This window comes from Tachypleus tridentatus, chromosome 3 (assembly GCF_004210375.1).
Source record: "Tachypleus tridentatus isolate NWPU-2018 chromosome 3, ASM421037v1, whole genome shotgun sequence".
Classification (NCBI taxonomy): domain Eukaryota; kingdom Metazoa; phylum Arthropoda; class Merostomata; order Xiphosura; family Limulidae; genus Tachypleus; species Tachypleus tridentatus.
In genome coordinates this window covers 85200394-85207925 of record NC_134827.1, presented here as the reverse complement: position 1 = coordinate 85207925, position 7532 = coordinate 85200394, and positions in this window count along the sequence as shown.

The following is a 7532-nucleotide window of genomic DNA, read 5'->3' as shown; positions in this document are numbered from 1 at the left end:
AACGCAAAAATAATAGGTATGTTGCTTTTAGAAAGTTATCACGTGCAAAGAAAGGAAAATAAATAATGAAGATAATTAAAATAACCAAACGATTTGATCTCACGAGCTTATAAAACTTATTTATATGCTGTTGTTTGATTCGTTTTTTTATATAAAAATAAATTGTCCAGTAAATTGCTAGAATAACATTTGAAATCCAAATTCCGCTACACCAGTAAGATGCTATGACTTAAAATGGAATGTGAGGTTTTGACAAGTCCATCCAAATGACACTTATAATACAGTTTTACTTTTAAAAACACTTCCGGCGCTTGGTATGGCCAGGTGAGTTAAGGCGTTCGACTAGTAATCTGAGGGTCGCGGGTTTGAATCCCCGTCGCACCAAACATGCTTGCCCTTTCAGCCGTGGGAGCATTATAATGCGACGATTAATCCCATTATTCGTTGGTAAAAAAGTAGCCCAAAAAGTTGGCGGTGGGTGATTGTGGTGATGACTAACTGCTTTCCCTCTAGTCTTACACTGCTAAATTAGGGACGGCTAGAGTAGATAACCCTCGTGTAGCTTTGCGCAAAATAAAAAAACAAACAAACATTTCCAAGCTCACAAAATGCTGCGATACTTGCAAGTTGTAATTAGTTTTCACATACAAGTACGTTTCTGAGCACGTGAGCTTCCAGAATGGGTGAATTAATGGAGAAGGAATGAAATGATTACATGAATCTGGAAAATAACTAATTTCTTTTGGTGTTCAAGTTTCGCTTAGAGAAGTTGAAGTGTTAATTTTAAAGTGAACGAAACTGGAAATGGAGAAAAATTAATATAATCTTGGTACTTTTAACAGTATTAATACTTGTGCCTGAAACAGGAAACCTGACGACAAATCAGGGCTAAAATCAGGGGTTCGATTACTCTCGGTGTACTCAGCAGATGGCCCAAAGTGGTTTTGCTATAAAAGAACAAACAAATAAACAAGGACTTTTTTCCGCTTTTTTAAAAAAACATATTTAGACAAATAACGTTTTCATGAGAAAATTCACGTTCCACGAAAATCATTTGTAAAGGAACATAGGAATACGGAACGACATGTTAGTCTGAAAAGAAACGTCACAGGAAACAATTTACAATGCGCAAAATGAAAACAACATAAAAAGAAACAAAACCAGATGCATTTCCTGAGGGGATTCCCGCTCGTACAGTAGTAAGTTTTCGGATTTCCAACACTAAAATCAGGGGGTTCGATTCCCATCGGTGGACTCAGCAGATAACCTAATGTGGCTTTGCTGTAAGAAAACACACACACATTTCCTCAAGGTCCCCGAAAGTGTTTTGTTTCAAGAGTAAGTAAAACTTGAATTGAGAGTAATACATTTTTTTCTATTCCTTGCTTTTCGAGCTCATATGCCATTTGTATTGTAGTCTCTCGTGATTTCCTGACGTAACGAAAATATAAAGTGCAACGTTAAACGTCTCTTCTGTGACGTCATTTTAGTGTCTCCTTATTGATTGACAGACAACACACTACTGTATAATGGTAAGAGGTAGCTAAAGCGCCCTTGTACCCCTTTTGAGGAAATAAATACGTCGATTATAATGCTACAAAAATGAACTTGGCGACTGTTATTACACTGACACTGTATGGATATTATTTCGTGTCCCTATATTTCAATTTTCGTGTCGAGTTTGCTAGCTGCAAATAAAAGCTTACTTGTAACTAGAGGTAACGTATACCCATTTTATTAATTTAAATATGGTCTATACTGTTTCACTCTCTAACAAAAGATTTGTTACAGTTTTACAAAAAATAATCGTAATTATTAATTAATAGTGTTAATTAGGAGTACGTTTCTATGACCACCCTGTTTTAGTTCATCAATTGGTTTGAGCACCCTCACATCTAGCGGGACTTTCGGCCATTAATCCAAAAACACCTGACAAAGTTTGGCCTGCTAATCGAAATTATCTAGTTCTGAAGCACAATAGTTACTATGTCTATTACATCTGATCAACGAATGGTGCTAAGAACAACACTCTCATTCTTTGTGTATTTAATTGTTGTTAAATTATCGATCTTAGGACAGGGAAATACAACCCACATCCATCTACTTTAATTAAGACTAAATAATTATGCCACAACTCTTTTCCTTAGACGAAGAGCATTTCATTTAGTGAGATTATTCAAAAATGTAGAGCCAAAAAAAAAAAAAAAAGAAAGAGAAAAACACGACATTCATCAAAAACTTCATTTTACCAAATTAACAGCTCACACCATTAGAGCTGTTGGTATTGTAATTTGATATTATTCATAGTGTCTCAACCCACTTGCGTAACTATGAAAGATGGGGCCTCTACATTTATTCCCCTTCTTCAAAATTCTTAAGTTCATCAGGCTCCCTTTTATTTCGTCACTCCCCCACAATTTCAGAGGCTGGGTGAGCATACTTACTCCATTGTCTCAGTAATTATTGTGTTTGTTGTGTTAAAATCGGCATGATGTGTAATTCTGATGGATGATAGGTCTCGTTGGCATTGGATACAGCAGACATAGCCTGCTTGATGTATTGTTATGAACGAAAGTAACACATAATTATTTATTTTTACATGAATAAGTTTTACGCGTCATTCAGAATAACTGGTGGACTAGAAGCAGGTAAAGTAAGCAAAGCTTAAATAACAATTATTAAATAGATAAACAGCATAATTCCATTATCCTTATCATACTGCCCGGCATGGTAAGGTGGATTAAGGCGTTCGACTTGTAATTCCAGGGTCGCGGGTTCGAATTCCAGTCACAACAAACCTGCTCACCGTTTCAGCCGTGGGGGCATTATCATGTGACGCTAAAAGAGTAGCCCAAGAGTTGGCGGTGGGTGGTGATGACTAGCTGCCTTCCTTCTAGTCTTACACTGCTAAATTAGGGACGGCTAGCACAGATAATCCTCTTGTAGCTTTGTGCGAAATTAAAAACAGAAAAAACTATATCATACTTCTGATTTGTAAATGACTCATTGTTTGTTTGTTTTTGAATTTCGCGCAAAGTTAGCCGTCCCTAATTTAGCAGTGTAAGACTAGGAAAGGAAGCTAGTCAACGACACCCACCGCCAATTCTTAGGCTGTTCTTTTTACAAACGAATAGTGGGATTGACTATAACATTATAACGCTCCCACGGCTGAAAGGGCAAGCATGTTTGGTGTGACGAGGATTCGAACTTGTAACCCTCAGATTACAAGGCGAGTGCCCTAACTACCTGGCATAACTGACTCGTATAAAATTAATAAAAATTACATTTCAGCAATGTAATACACTTCACACCATAACAGTTGGTGTTCATATAGTTTCATAATATCAATCACGTCTGAACCATTATTGTGTGAGATATGTCGTAACTGGCCTGAAGAGACCTGCGATTATGCGAAAGACCTTGTCGGCACTGATTATACCAGATATAATGTGATCGACATATTGTTTACATTTATTCTTTACTTTCACTCGTAATTTCGTCTGGAACTAATATTAGGTTGTCCAGAAATAAATGTCGTTTTTGAGCTGCGAAGTTTGGAAAAGTATAAACCAGTGTTGTAAAATATGCTTTAATCAAAGTAAGCACCATTTGCTTGAACACACTTTTACCAACGTGTAACGATGTTGTTTATGCCCCTGCTGTAGAAATCAGCGTTTCTATGGTCAATGAAGTTCCTGAAAGCTTCTTTTGCAGCTGCCTGGTTTTGAAGGCGTTTATTATTTAAAAAGTTGTCAAAGTACTTGAAAACTTGAAAATGTGTAGGGAAAGGTGTGGGAAATAAGGTGGATGAAGTAGAACCTCCATTTACAATTCGTTCAATTTTTGGAGCGTCATCCTTGACAAGTCTCATAACGCCGATTTTGTTGATCTTCAGTCAGCTCATGCGGAAACCTACTTATCTTACTTTTGTTTTTCCAATAGCAGTCAGGTAGTTAACAATGCTTGATTTGCTTGTGCCTAGCATTTCTGCAATCTCACATACTATTGAAAGCTCTGTCTCAACTGATTCCTTTAATTAATGTGTTTCCATCTAAGATGGCTTTCTTCCACGACCTTCGTGGTCTTTAAGACTTTCATTCCCATGTTGAATCTTTTGGAACCAACACTGAACTGTACGTTCAGTAACAGATCCAAGGCCGAATGCACGGTTGATGTTTCGTGTAGTTTCGGTAGCTTTTCGTCCAACTTTGAAGTCATAGAGAAAAATCAGACCAAAGTCCTTCTTTTCCATGTTGCTTTAAGGGTTACGAAACTTACTCTGAGTAGAGTTAAAACAGCAGAAAAATAAGATACCCAGTAAGCGACAAACGTTAAATTAAAACAACCAACCAACGATAAGTTAGTCAATATTCAGCTTCTAAATGTCATCGTGAGAATTCCGACATTTATTTCTGAACAACCTAATAATTCTGGCTCAGGACATTTTGTATTTTTATATTTTTTTAACCTGAAAGATGCCTTATACAAATTATAGACTGACTGCCCCGGTCAAAAGCCCATAGCTTCAGACATCGCTAATTTAACACGTCAATCCAATGAGTAGACACTGTCACGTATATTGTTACAGTGGGATTGACTGTTACTTTTACAGCCCGTCCAAATTTGAAAAGTGTGGCGAGTGTTCGAACCTAGACCTTCCGACCCGCAGCCTGGAGCATTAATCACAAGGCCACACCTATAAAACTAGACTTCCATAGACAATCATCAGACTTTTTTCATTTTGATCAGTATCATCTCTCATTAGCTCTGATAACAGAACATCTATTTCAACATTTATTTACGCGAGAAAACATTTTCTGTATATTTCGTTTATTTGTCAATCAATATATTTTTTTTATCATTACAGACACCTGTTTAAGACGGTGACTACAATAGTACGTAAAAACTGAAGATATATAAACCAATTATTGAAAGCGTTATTAATTTTGATATATCATAAAGCTACGAAAACTGTAATATCTGTTCTAGAATAATTACTTGCGTTTTTGTTGTTTTTCTTCGGTGGACTCAACAGATAGGCCGATGTGGCTTTGCAATAAGACGCGTTTTTTTTTTCCGATCTCGAAGAATAGTACCCGATACTCTATTTTCTACGGCCGTATAACGAACCAATAACCTATTGAAACAAGTGGTTAAGAGCCAGGGGTATGTTCTTGATGACGTCATCAAGGCTGGGACCAGTCGTTCAAAGGAAAAGATAAAATTGAGAGTTTTCGTGGTGTTGGCGTACATTACTTGTCTCAGAAAGAGACCTATCTGTAGCCTCCAGGACTTCACGGTTTTACGGAAGGTTTTATCTCATTATTCTCTAGTAACCTTAAAGAGATCAGCACAGAACAGCGTAAATCCCAGTGACGGCAAAGGTTAGATTCCGTTAAATTGATTATACGCAAATTTAATCTACTAAATTCTAGTTATGTTAATTAATTAAAAATAATGTAATTATTTAACAGGAAAACAAGCGACTACTCGCTCATGAAACCTACGAATATGACAAATTGTTATGAATGAGTTCATACAAATCATGAAGTAGATTTATGTATTGATTAATTATCCAGAGAAAGAAAATTATGAAACTTTTTTTTATCTGTTTGGAATAAGTTTCGTTATTACGACACAGTAAAATTTAAATGATTCGCTAACCGTCCGTAATTTAGCAATGTAAAACCAGAAAGGAGGCAGTTAGTCATCACCGTCCACCGTCAACTCTTGGACTACTGTTTTACCAATGAACAGCGGGATTGACCGTCACAATATAACGCACCCACACCTGAAAGGGGAAGCACGTTTGGTGCGACGTGGATTCGAACCAGTGACCCTCAGGTTCCGAGTTAAGCTTTCTACTCACCTGGGCATGCCGGGCCCTGAATTAAGTAAAAATGTATTTCTGGTTTTCTTTTTTTTTGAGGGAGGTAAAGATGGACATTGCTTAAGAACGAATTGATTTCTACATGCACTGCCAGATTTCTGTTTGAGAAAACCAGCAAGATGATGAGAACGAAAAAAAAACTGAATTATGAGCCACAGGATTTTCTTTGTGTGTGAAAACTAACACATCCTTTCTAGCCAGTATTCAATATATTTGAAACAAAAGATTCCAAGAAGCAGTAGTATTTATTATATAGAATTAATAGGAAAGAAACTTCTCGGTTTGAGGATTAAATCAGAAAGGGGTTGGTATGAAGTGTAAGTTGACAAACGTTTCTTATCCAACTTGTACTGTTTTGAACCGTTGTTTTTTATGTTACTCGTCTCGTAGTTTTTATTTACTAGTTCTTGAAAAACAACTAAAGGACGAGAAAGTTATGGGTGAGGGTCGAGCTCACCCTGTGTAAGCTTCATAGTCTCGACCGGTGAGGTTGAAATTTGTACCCTCAGGTTTTGTTGGGTCATAGCCTTCGAAGCGGAACAGTGTTTCTTGAGGAAAATAAGAAATCTTTATGAAAATTTTCTTTGGAGAATTTTAGGGTTGCCTGACTCATATTTGTTTGTTTTTTGTTTGTTTTTTCTTTTAGGCTGCATGCAAGTTGTTTAGATTTCTTTCTTTTTCTTTTCAGAATACAAAGACGGTTCTTATAAGATTTATATTAAAAACCAGCGTTTTTCTGGATTCGAAATTTATGATTTTGCGATAACTTGTATTTGACGAAGTATATTTTAGTTTCTGTGAAATCAGTTTTTTTTTTGTAAGAAACAAATTTATAAAGTCATAGTTAGTAGTAAAACAGTTTGACTGATTCACTCCTAAATAACCAAATTCTAGCTTGTATTTATTTTTCAAAGTTTCTTGATCATGACATCGCCATTATAAACAGATGAAACAATTGCTTAAGCGACGAAATTTTAGCGCTGTTGACTGTATTTAAAGTAATATTGTCACAATCAGATACGTTTATGTTGTTTTAATTGGTACACAGAGATAGTCAATGTAAGCATATTATTTACGTCACATTCTTATTATTTTACATATATACGTGTATTTTAATGTGTGTGAGTAGACTGCCTACTGTACGTGTAGTAATTCAATTTTTAATTGTATCCTTTGAGTATGATACAAAATTGGGAGTGCTTTACCAAGTGAGTTAAAGGGTTAATACCTATACCTTTCCAAAAAACAACAACAACAACAAAACACTTCTAGATGTTTAAATAGCTGTAATATTCCTTCTCAAAAATAGGACTCGTTTAGATAAACGCCAATTTTTATGTGGTAATGTTTTTTTTTTTTTTGTATTTCTTCTAATCGAATTGAAACGGATATTTCGCATGTCAGACGATCACTATAACAAATGAATTAAATGGTTGAATCAATACATTTTGTCAGAACTGTTCTTTGAGCAACTTAAATATATATATATATAAAATGTTTTAGTGAAAATGAATACATTTTAATGAAGTCAAATAAGCAAAATTACAAGAAATGATTGACAGACTGATAGACGATGTATTCCCATGGCAATGTATGTCCTACTTCCGCAGTCACCTCCAAAACCTACGGTACATTTTATAAT